Below are 12,057 nucleotides of genomic sequence, written 5' to 3' on the forward strand. Positions count from 1 at the left end.
AATTAAGAGGATGAATGAAATGAGGGAGGGAAAGAAACCATGTCTGTTCTTTTTGACAATGGGTCCTTCCATAACCGGCAAATCCTTTCCTCTCAGACATCTCTTCCATTTCAGCTATCATTAGTAGGACTTTAGTTAGTTTAATAGATATAGCTATAGGTTATCAGATATGGTCTGTGTTTTACAATACGAGAGCTCAGGCAGGGTAGCCATAGATTTGTTGTTCTATAATGCCTTCCCAAACACTAGTAAAAGCACTAGTGAATTAAACCTCATAACTTCATTGTTAATCCCATTTTATATATATGGAAAGTTAGGTATAGAGTTTAAATATCTTGCCCAAGGTTATGTAACAAGTTTGGGGCACAGACGAGAACAGAACCTAGATCTCCTGTCTTTATTCTATGCTTTAACCATTAGACCCTGTGTTCTCTGGAAGATATTAGTAATGTATTTATTTATTATTAACATTTAAATTAATTCAGACAGTAATAAACTGATAATTACCACTTTGAAATGGATCAGATCACTTAATCTACAGTATTTTAAATATTACCACTGAAAGCAAAGGAGTGATTGTGGCATTTTTTTGTCCCATAGGAAAACATTTTGTCATCCCATCTACCATCCTAAATGTTAAGTCATAGAAATGCCACACTGTTATTATTATTGAATGCAGTTCAATGGACTTTGAAGCAGGTCCTCTGTGCTACATGGCACCAATATGACCATTGTTAACTGGGAATCTACAGTCTGGAAACTCATTTAAAAATATTTAAAAACATCTTACTGGGTAGAAATATGAATCTCTCTTTAGACCAGAGGTCGGCAACCTTTCAAAAGTGGTGTGCTGAGTCTTCATTTATTCACTCTAATTTAAGGTTTCGAGTGCCAGTAATACATTTTAATGTTTTTAGAAGGTCTCTTTCTAGAAGTCTATAATATATAACTAAACTATTGTTGTATGTAAGTAAATAAGGTTTTAAAAATGTTTAAGAAGCTTAATTGAAAATTAAAATTAAAATGCAGAGCCCCCCAGACTAGTGGCCAGGACCCAGGCAGTGTGAGTGCCACTGAAAATCAGCTTGTGTGCCACCTTCGGCACACGTGCCATAGGTTGCCTACCTCTGTTTTAGACAGTAAGGTCAGGTGATTACTTAAATAACTTTTTGAAGGGAGTTAGAAGAATAAAACAATTTATTCACTGCTTCTCAGCTGTACAGCACACAGTAAAACTGCTTGACTTAGAACTTGACTATATAATCACTGAGGACCTGGTCTTGTAGCACTTACACACAGTTAACTTAAGTCAATGGAAATTTTACACTTGTAAGGGCTTCAGAAATTAATTGGAACTGATATATATAGAAACAAAGACTTTCTAATTTATTTCAAAAATTTGATATATAGTATTTTGCTTTATCCATTTTAACCTAATTTAAGTAAATAGTTAATTAATAGCACGTTACACTCACTTTGCACAGATTTAAATGACTACATATGGTACAAATCAGTCTTCTGATCTTAGGACCCAATTCAACATTGATATAAAGCATGCAACTCTATTGGGAAAAGGAGGGAGGAAATTCTGGCTGTGATATTTTTATAAGGTACTCAAACATTAGAGTGACAGACACAGTTTACATGACTGTTTAAATAGTCTAGCCTCAGTTCACCCTTATGATCTGGCTGAAAGCCAGTTTAAAATGACTACTTAGGGTTTCCCCTCACACATGGCATAGGGCTGGGAAAAGCAGCATGATTGAAGCACCACTGCACAGTCTACATCTGCCAAAATGGCTGGTTGAAGCAATCAGCAGCTGGGCATAAGTTAGAGCAGCCCTAAGTTGCACTGTAGCCTGAGCTGCCTGTAACAGGCCTCAGGAGGAGAGAGCAGTAAAGGCAGCATAAATCCAAATCCTCCCACACCCTTAGGTCCTGTGGTGAGTGTAACTCAGCTGGACCATAGAATCTGGACTATTTACTTGAATGGAGTTGCACCCATTTATACCAGGTATGAATTTTTGTTGTGTTAAATTGTGTTGGCCAAGTTTTAAGCAAAGAAAAAAATTCCATAGTATATTTATAAACTCATGGAAATAGAGGATGATGGCAGAAATATTTATAGATATTTAACCATAGCAGCATAAATGGATTCTGCTAAACTTAGATTTTAATTTTGTTTACATTTTGATGGTGCAGAGTATGAATGACCGCTTATTTAGCATGGCATGTGCCCTTAGCATTAAGTAGCTCTTTTATTTTTCAGAACTGATAAGAGGGGAATACAATGCAGTCAAAAGTTAACAGATCTCCTGGGAAATGCTTTAAGCTATATGCAAAATTAAAAGCTTGGAGATATTGTATTAACATTGCAGAAAATATGAACATTAAATGAGTATAACTGTCCAGCCTATTAAAATGGAAAAAAAAAAACAAAAAACAAAAATGTATTAACTCAGATAGAAATATCTAGCGTACCTGTGTGGGTTTGTAGATTCTATTGCACGCTGTACATCTGAATAAGTAACATAACAAAATTTTAAAAAAGGATAAGAAATGTTTTATGCCATTCTAACTAGAGTGGTGTAACCCAGAAACTAGGGGAAACTCAACAGTTTTTTAACAAACTCTAAACTCACCTCAGGTTTAGTAAAAAGTTTGCTAGGCTTCTTTGATGGGGTGTATCTGGCCCTTCATGGTCTCTGTTGGAGGGTCTGCAGTCCTACTATACCCCTCCTCAGGAAAAGAGCAACCAAGAAGGGTCCACCAGGTTTGCCTAGACAAGCTGGATGGGAACAGCCAGTCAAAGCCCAGCAGGCTCACCTAAAAGGAGCTACAGGGGTGAGCAACGGTGCTTCTCTATGGCCAAAGGGAGATTGAGTGGGTGTATTTACTGGAGCCGGGATGGGGGAAGAGGACCTGGGAACTTCAACCCTAAGGTAATGGGTGGAGATAAAGGGACCAAGTGGGAAGTGGGCCAGGAAATGCAGCAGCTAACTAAAGGAATCAGTATGTGGCTGCTGTTTATGGGGTCCCTGGATTGGAAACTGGTGTAGTGGGTAGTCCTGGGTTCCCCCACTGGCAAAGTAGCCTAAGCCTGAGAAGGGGACAAAGCTTCTTGAGAAGCACAAGAGAAAGGCTGGAATTAAAGGGCCCAGAGATGGGGCAGAAAACCCTGGTGAGAGCAAACAATTTGCTGAACTCTTTATCAGCCTGGAAGTGATTGTTCTTCACTGTGTGACTTGTCCAGAGTGCTGAGCTCCTGAAGACCCACCAAGTGAGGCTGACAACCTACAGGGGGCACCAAGAGTGGGAAAACGACTAAAGTGCTGTATGCAGCAGCAGGAGGTGCTCAAGCGGTGAGTGCCCCCTGTTTCAGGTTGACATGTCTTTTAAATATTTTGATAGAACCTGAGCCTAAATGTCAGATAATTTTGTATCAAAACCATGTAGAACTTGTGATGTTTTGATGACAATGTATTCATTGGGAATATTAGGGGGGTGGATTGGATGTAAAAACACAAGTGAACATTTAGCACAAGTTGGCTGGAGTAATATTTTAGATAAAATTGGCCTGCTTCTCCATTATCCTTGACTTTTATAGTCACTTAAACCAGTGCAAAATGGATGTAAAATGCTACCAAGTTAGAATAGTAACACTTAACACCTATGTTTAACTGTTGTCAATGACTACTCAAGATGCAAGGTAACAGGTCCAATTACTATAAATGTGGAAGCTCTGAGATATTAGCATGAGTACTCTTTCTCCCATGTAAGGTCAGTGACTGGGCAGGATACCTAGCACAGTTGCTAGCCAGGCCAGCCTATATGTTTCTAGCTTCCATACCTGTCCATGGATCCACTTTTACCCAGAGTCTGGGAGTGCACAAGCTGTCAGGGCTAGCAGCAGCATTCAGTCGCTGAGCATGAGATACTGTCCATAGTCAATACTGGTATTCTAGCACTCCCATGAAAAGAGATGCAGTCAGTTTTATAAAGTGTCATTGATTAAATTATTAGATCTCTGTGAGAAATCAATCCAATTCAAGATTTTTCACCAAATATACTGGATATACTTGAGGGCCTCCTGAACTTGAACTAGAGTAGGAGATGTTCAGATTTATGGAATATGTTATGGGAGTGCCAATTAGTAACTCCATTTTGAGACATGGTACTCGAGAGCTCTAAAAGTGACTATCTTCACTATGAAATGGTTTAGCTGTTCACAGTAAAACCAGGAGCACATGCTAGAATAGTTTTATTTCTAATGTAAGTAAGATGTGGTGCAAAATAAACCTATTTGATTATGCAGTTATAAATAAAAGCACAAAAACAAGGAAGTTAAACAATTCTACAATACATTTTGCAGTGAATTCCACAATAACTCCTTTTCACATACATCCTGAGCAACATCTTTTCCTCATGCTCTTTAAACATGAGCTAAAATGGTCCCTAAGTGCCACACTGGCAGTTTAAAAAAAAAAAAGCTAATAATTTTGGAAACCAAAGCGACAGCGTTGGATTAGCTCTCGCCTAAGGATAGCAAAGTGTGAAATATCTCTTGTGTATAGGGTAAAAAATTGTCTCCAACAATCAGAATTAACTGCCATTTCTAGGCCTCTGTTTTGATTAAGGGGAAGCAGAAGAGCTCCTTTATCCAGCAAAACCACAGCCACAGTTCATACTTAAACTCTTTTAAATAAGCCTTATTTTCATCAAAATTCATAGCATTTCCAGTCCACATGTGATTCCATATGATTACTATTGGCTACACTGGTCTCACTATTCTGGCTTCTTTTTTTTTTTTTTTTCTTCCTCCTATCTCTAACTCTTCAGAGCCACCTGAGCATCTTGTCGCATTCCAGTGCAACTGTAATTTATGTTAGTGAGAATTGCAGCAGTCAGCACCTCTTCAGGATTAGGCCGCTAGAACATGGTTCAAAATTCATTTAAATTAATGAGAAAAACTCCCAGGGCTTTGGATCAGGCTCTTATTGAATATATGGTCACTACCTCCTGGTAAATAATTTCTTAGTTAGATATACAAATCTATTCTGTATATGTCCAGTTAAAGTTGTGCTGCTCTTCTTCTATTTTTAATTCCAGGAATATGAGCATATTTATGTGATAGTAATTCTCCTCTCTCTCTAATTTGGTTTCTTTCACACAATTAAAAGTACATAAAATGCATTATTAACAGGATGCATGGTCTGTCATAAATGGCACAAAGTAGGCTTTGTGCAATGGGGAGAACTCCTCTGGTCATTTTTTCTTTTTAAGAGTTTAATCCAAATTTGTTATCTGTTAGCACATTTTACATAGTTTTTATTTTTACTTCACTGTGCATTCTTCCTGTTTAATCAATAAAAAACAATATTTAAATTTTTTTAGAAACAAACACTGGCAGACTAGACAACATTAATGGTCCATCTAGTTCATTATCCTGCCTCCAATAGTGGCCTAATATCTGATGAAAAGATGGGTATACACACATACATTCTCTTTCTCTTTCCCTCTTCACACCTAACCAATTGTGCAGTACTGTACCATGAAGGCAAAATTCCTTCCTTATCGTAGCTGGAAATCAGCTGATACTATGAATCATAACTTCTTTCCTAATGAATGTAATTGCAGACTCTATTTTTCCAATAAAAATGTGTATTCCTTTGAATATTCATGAAAGTATTTGCCTCAATAATACCTTGTGCCAGTGAGTTCCACAGATTAATTATAAGCATTATTTAAATTGAACTTATCAAGTGTGTCACCTTGATATTTTTGTTTGTTATTTTTAAATTATGGGATAGGATAAATAGGAGCACTGGTTGTCCTTCATTATACTACTGTAGTGTAGACTATACTAGTACCAACTTCTGTACTTGTATTCTTTTACTTTGCTCCTTGTTAAATAAAATACACCTTGAGGCAGACTATCAGTCCTGCCCCTATCTTTTTATATTTTTGTCTCTTTAGGAAGCCTACTGTGTGTGTCTAACCATCAGGGCCGGCTCCAGGCACCAGCCACCAGCCAAGCAAGCTCGTGCTTGGGGCGGCAGATTCTAAGGGGCGGCATTCCATCCAGTCCGAGGACGGCATGGCCGCCCTTTTTTTTCTCTTTTTTTCTTTTTGTTTGCTGCTCTGGCCGCCCCATCAGGAGTGGTGGCCTGGAGGAGGGGAGCACCCTGCTCAAAGCCGGCTGCGTGCTTCGTCTGTCCCAGCCGGTGCTAGGTCTGCAGCAAGCACGGCAACCTGCGTCCCTTCCTCCCCACCGACTGGAGCAGCGTGGAGCCCTCCCAGCAGGCAGCACGGCGGGAGGAGCTGAGTGGTGAGCGCCCTGGCTGAAGGAAACCCTGGCCACCCCCCTTCGCTCCCTCCCCTCCCCTCCGCTTGCTCTCCCTCCCCTCTGCTAGCTGGGACATGCACTCCACTGCCTGGGGCACGTCTGCAGCGCAGGGAGTCTCGCTAGCTGAAAGTTTGCACCCTGCCTCGCAGGTTTGTTTTTTACTTTATTTTTTATTTTTTTGCTTCGCCACTCCAGCCGCCCTGCAGGTTTGGTGTGTTTTTTGTTTTTTGCTTGGGTCAGCAAAAAAGCCAGAGCCAGCCCTGCTAACCATCTCCATGCCTTTTGCTGCCTTATTTCTAATCTTGCTCTGTTCTTTGTGATAAAGTGACCAAAAACTTTTGTGCACTATACATTTATATAATGGGAGCATTACTTTACTTTTCCAAGCCATTTTCAACTTCTAATTTGTATTTTAAAAAGTACAATGGGCTGCTATTTAATGCTTCTGATGTAACTGCTGTAGTAGATGGTGAAAGCTGAAAGGAGCCCAGCCACTAGGGAGTCACAGATGAAAGTGGCAGGGACAAGGTTCATGGGAATAAAATTTTTAATGCAGTTTTTTCTCTTCTTTTAAAGCATGCACCTGTTGTTGCTGCTTTCAATTATGCAGCAGCAGTGACTATGTTCTATTCACACTTGAATTCCTATTTAAAAACAGATCTGCTAAACAGCTCCTGTCTTCACCATTTTTATATAATCTAAAATATGAAAAGGAGCCAACTGCTACTGAAGTGTTGTTGGCACAGATAAGGGCAGAGGAGACTGAGCTGGTGAGAATAAAATAAAGTGTTGTAGATGAAGAAAAGCAATAAAATTATACTTTTTATAATGTTTGTTTTTGAATTTTTTAAATAAAAAAAACTGAACAGAAAAATAACATAAAACAAACCTTACATGTTTTAGGTTATACATATTCCTAAAACCAGAGTTGCAGCAGAGATGGAGGAGGAAAATATAAAACTGGATTTTCTTATCTTTTTTCCTTTTGTGTATTTTATTTTTGGTGCCTAAGTTTGCTCCCATTTAAGTCAACAGGAGTTTTGCCATTGATTTCAATAGGCCCATCACAGGTTCTGATACATCAGTGGTTTGCAAACTTTTTTTTTTGGTTGCACAACCCTCGCACAGACAAAAGTAGACACATGCAAAAGGATGCTTGATAGCCTATTTATAAACCTAACAGAGATCTCCACACAACTTTAATTAAATTACCTATATTTGTAAGTTTCAAATACACAGAGACTTATTAAGGGCACAGCCAAGGATTCCTCAGCAGTGGGCTGCTTCTACCTTGCAGTGATACTGCATTGCTAGAGGAGGGCCAACACCTGCTCCTCCTCTCTCTTGTTTTTAGGTTGGGGGAAGGTGATGGTCTCTGGGGGCGGAGCCAGTGCTGGGTGCAGAGGTTGTCAGGAGTGAAAATCGGCATGGCCACGGTGGATATTGATACTGACTCACAGACTGGGTGGCCTGCTGAGGTGAGTCAGGGTGGAGGTGGGACTGGCACAAGCTGCCTGACGTTACATTCATCCATGCCCCCCTACTGGTGTGTGCCCCACTATTTGAAAACCTCTGATAAATGGTAGGTAAATGAAGAATTGTAGCTATAAGGTATTGCTATATTTTCAACACAGAAAGGGCTCCAGGAAAAAGTCATTTATAAACCAACCAGAAAATATGCCAGAGCTTATCTAAAATTTATAAAATATATTAAAATTAAAATTATGTAAAATAAAAATATGACATTGCATATTACATTATATGTGGATATGTTAATAAATATATTTATATGAGTTGGATGAAACATTGTTATAAGTTTGAGTTTAAACCTCTTTGAGAGTGAGTGTGACTGCACCCTTTAATTAAAATGTCCTGGTGTGTTGTGAACTCCCCTAAAAGTTTGAAGAGGAGAGGCAAAAGAACAAGATAGCCAAGTAGTAGCCAGTGAGCACAATGTGACCCTAGAAAAACTAGAGTGAGAGCTTTTGGGTCTGTTGACTAAAGAGGGTTGGGGCTGTAAGCTAAGAAACTACTCCTCTTGTTTTGGTTCTTCCTGTGTTCAGAGAAATAGGACTTTGTATGTTCCTTGTATATAAACAACACTGCATCGAGGAAAATACCAGACTCCATCAATTTCTGCTTCTAATGAAACATTCCTAGGGCACTGAACTTTGACTAGCTGCTCAGGTTGTAAAGGGGCTATGCTATGTTTAAACAACATAACATAAAAATCTGCTTCCCTCAAAGAGCTGTCTAAACAGTCTTGTTCATTGGTCATATAGCAGGAACTTCTCCATATGAAAAAGTAGTTGCTGATCCCTTATCTGGTCAGGCTTTCTCCCCTTCCTACTTAATATTAACATCTCAACACCAAAGAGTAATAACTAGAAATGGGCCTGATTTAAGAAGTTCAGATTCATGTCAGAATTAACTGAATGATTGGGAAGGTTTGGATCTGCTGTTTTGGTTCGGGCCCATGTTGTCTCTACTAACAACCCATGCAGGGTATCTGCAGAATCCTGGCAGCTCTCTTTGCTTGAATTCTACATTTCCCCTCCTAACAATTTCTCTCCCTCCCTCCCCCCGTAGTTGACAGTATAGAGGTATGGGGGGATCTCCAGAAGTTCTCTACCAAATAGCCCTATATATACTATGGAAATTTTGCCCTTTGGTGTTAGCAACATTGGAAGCCCTAGTGCAGATGGGTTGTTGGCTATGATTAGTTCTGTTCTGAGCTGGGTTAGATGACTGTCTAATTCGTGGTTGCCAAACTGGCCTCTTGCAACCCCGTTGATCAGAGAGCAGAAGCTGCTTTTTTCCTACACTGGCACAGGGCTATAACATGGCCACAGTGCTTAAAATACTGTCAGCAGTTGGTGACACATCTACAATAAATCTCCCACTGTTAATATGGTGGAGCAAAATTGGTTTTAACAATAGTGAAAATTGTTTGTGAAATTTCCCTAGTGTAGACAGGATAAGATTTAACTTTTGAAAATAAGGCAAAATTACTATAAAATGCCACTCATGAAGGTGAATCATATTTTCCGATGTCAGTATATCCTCATAGATAACAGGCCTGATAGAGCCTCAAATCTAGAAAGGAGAATCACTTCTCAGTTGCTTTTTTTGACCATGTGAACATTCATTATTCTATACCAAGTCATACTTTTGGTAACTACTTACAGCAAAGATCTGTTCATATAGATATGCAGCCTTTGAATAGTAAAATTTGGACTCTATCAGATTGTGATAACTAGAATAAAGACAGGAAGCATTATGTCCTGAGCTTGGGGGAGGGGATTTCATATTGTATTTTTACCTAAAAGACATAGAAGCATAAGGAGGGGCATATTTTCTAAAGGAAGACACACTTTTATTATGCACCCTGTCCTGTTTGTTTGGATTCCAGTATTGTCTTGAATAGTAACATCTCTGAATGAATATTCATGACAGAAAATGATTTCAGCTGGCTTTAGATAATGCAAATGCCATACCACTGAAGGGATTAAATCATTCAGACTGGCTGAAATCAGCTTCATTGGGCATAATATTTTATTATAGAAATGCCACAAAATCTGTCTAAAGCAAGGCTGTTCAACAGTGTCTATGTATATGAGTGAGCCAGGAATAAAGTACAATACAGATTTGAAGTACTCTGTGAAGACATTACCCTACAACAACACGGTTAAAAAGAGGCGGACAGTAATTTATTTGTGAAATTCCCTGGAGTGGAGGAGAAGTCTTGAAGCCGTAGTCTGAGGTAAATCTGTCATAATACAATGATACAAATGATAATTCTGACCAGAAAAAAATAAGATAGTGAGCAAAGGGGGGAAGAAGCAGAAAGGAGAAAGTACATTCCCCAACATGAAAAGTCAGTGATTAGAGATAGGAAACAGAACGTTTGTTTTGTTTGTTTTTTAAGGGAGATTTTCCTGGTTCACCTCTATACAAAATAAATTAATAAATAAAAGTAGTCAGTTTCTTAATGCATTTTGCAACATAATAACTTTCTTGTGAAATAAATTAGACTCTGTGTACTTGAACTTTTAATTTGGGAGTTGCAATAGCTAATTTCCTATTTGTTCTCCCCCTCCATAGCCTTAATTCGGCCTATATATGTATATATAATATAGGCATGTGGCTTTGAAAATGTTGGCCTTTTGAATAGAGGCAAGAGAATAGTTTAATCACAACTGGCTGTGCATGCAGACTATTTAATTTTGGGCTGTTTTAAAACCATCAGCCCTTCTTCCTTTCAGACCCACACATATTAGATAGGGATAGTGGGTCTGCAATGAGTGGACAGAGACAAATACTTGGGTGGGAATCCATGGGCTTGCAGTGCCTGTGGTTGTGCTGCTAGAGCTCTTTTTGCTCTGTTATTAGGGAGTTTGCTGCTGCCCCTTGTGGCAGGTTGCTCAGCCCTAATGAAAACTCAGCTCCTCGGGAATGCTGGGAATGTTGAGTCAGGGACTAGCAAGCCAGAGAGCCAGGCTCGCAGTTTACTGAGGGAGACTCGCTGAGGGACAGAAAGACGAGGGACAGAAATACACAAACCTCTCCTGACTGCAGCAGACTCCCTCTCTCCCTTGCCTCTTAAATGTTCGTCTGTTCCAGCTCTCCACGCTGCCTCTTTCCTCAGTGTAATCAGCTGTCAGCTAGACTTGATGTTGTAAAATCCATGTGAGGAGGAAAGACAGATGCAATGATTTGAAAGGTGAGAAGCTTAAGCAAGAATATGGCCATAATAGATTTTTGTGTATTAATTTTGATTAACAACATTGTTATATATTGCTGTCTAAAATTATTTAGTGGCTGAAAATGAAGAAAGAAACGGCAAAAAAGGGTTTTTCCCCCAGCCCTTTAATACATTGCAATAAATGTGACCAAGTGCACATCTTATTCTAGTAGCAATGAGTGCCTCTCCCTACAGAATCGGCTACATACCTTTCTTGCAATTTCTCCTAAAATCAGCCATATAATTGTCATGTTTGTGAACAATATACAAATATTGTCATTATTACTGTATTAAAGTCTAGCATGAAATTGATGAGAATTTAAAATTCCTAGCTTTGTAGCCCATATAATTTGTAAAGCTTGGTGGGGGGGTTTTAAAGACAAACGGTGTCAGAAAAAAATTCTGATTTATTTTTTCTTTTTGTGGCTGGGAAAAGGAAATCAGGAGTAAGACTAACAGGATATTATTTTGCAGTTATGTAATGAATGAATACTTAGTTGGGTTGCACATTTACAATGCTGTGTGGGTTTAAGGATCATTTTAGGTGGCCCAAGATTATGATGCAGATGATAAACCCAGGAATATATTTATCATACAAACAAACACATTTTTTTCTTAAAGAGCTGGAGTAATAATGTGATGGGGAGAAGGGTGGTGTCTCTTGTATTAGTGTGTGATTGATTTCTAGGCGGCTACCTGCTAAGCCTTGTGATGGATGGAAGGGAATCTACTCCCTTAGCGGCGAATTGATATTTCCCTTTTGATGGACAATCCAACAGGCCACTTGCACTGGCAGAAACTGGCTCGTTGCAATCAGCACGGCCAATGCGTGCAACCAAGAGGAGGGCAAATCCCACTTGTCAGGGATAGTTTCCTGCTCTGGCTTTTTAAATCAAGGGCTTCACTTAACCATTTGTTATTTTCCCAGTCAGTTGCTGGCCCGGTTCCCCTCGCCTTCAGTGCCCCT

General features: G+C 39.3%; 1 protein-coding gene across 4 annotated transcripts in view; it reads left to right on the forward strand.

The window, feature by feature from the left end:
• Positions 1 to 10,875: 10,875 nt before the first annotated feature.
• ERC2 (ELKS/RAB6-interacting/CAST family member 2) overlaps positions 10,876 to 12,057 on the forward strand; it is an 845,311-nt gene continuing 844,129 nt past the window's right edge. For all 4 annotated transcript variants that reach the window (XM_050958427.1, XM_050958428.1, XM_050958429.1 and 1 more), the window contains exon 1: positions 10,876 to 11,069. The gene's annotated coding sequence lies outside the window, so the exon portion shown is untranslated. The remainder of the gene's footprint in view (positions 11,070 to 12,057) is intronic.

The sequence above is a fragment of the Gopherus flavomarginatus genome, chromosome 6 (assembly GCF_025201925.1).
Source record: "Gopherus flavomarginatus isolate rGopFla2 chromosome 6, rGopFla2.mat.asm, whole genome shotgun sequence".
In the NCBI taxonomy this organism is placed as follows: Eukaryota; Metazoa; Chordata; order Testudines; family Testudinidae; genus Gopherus; species Gopherus flavomarginatus.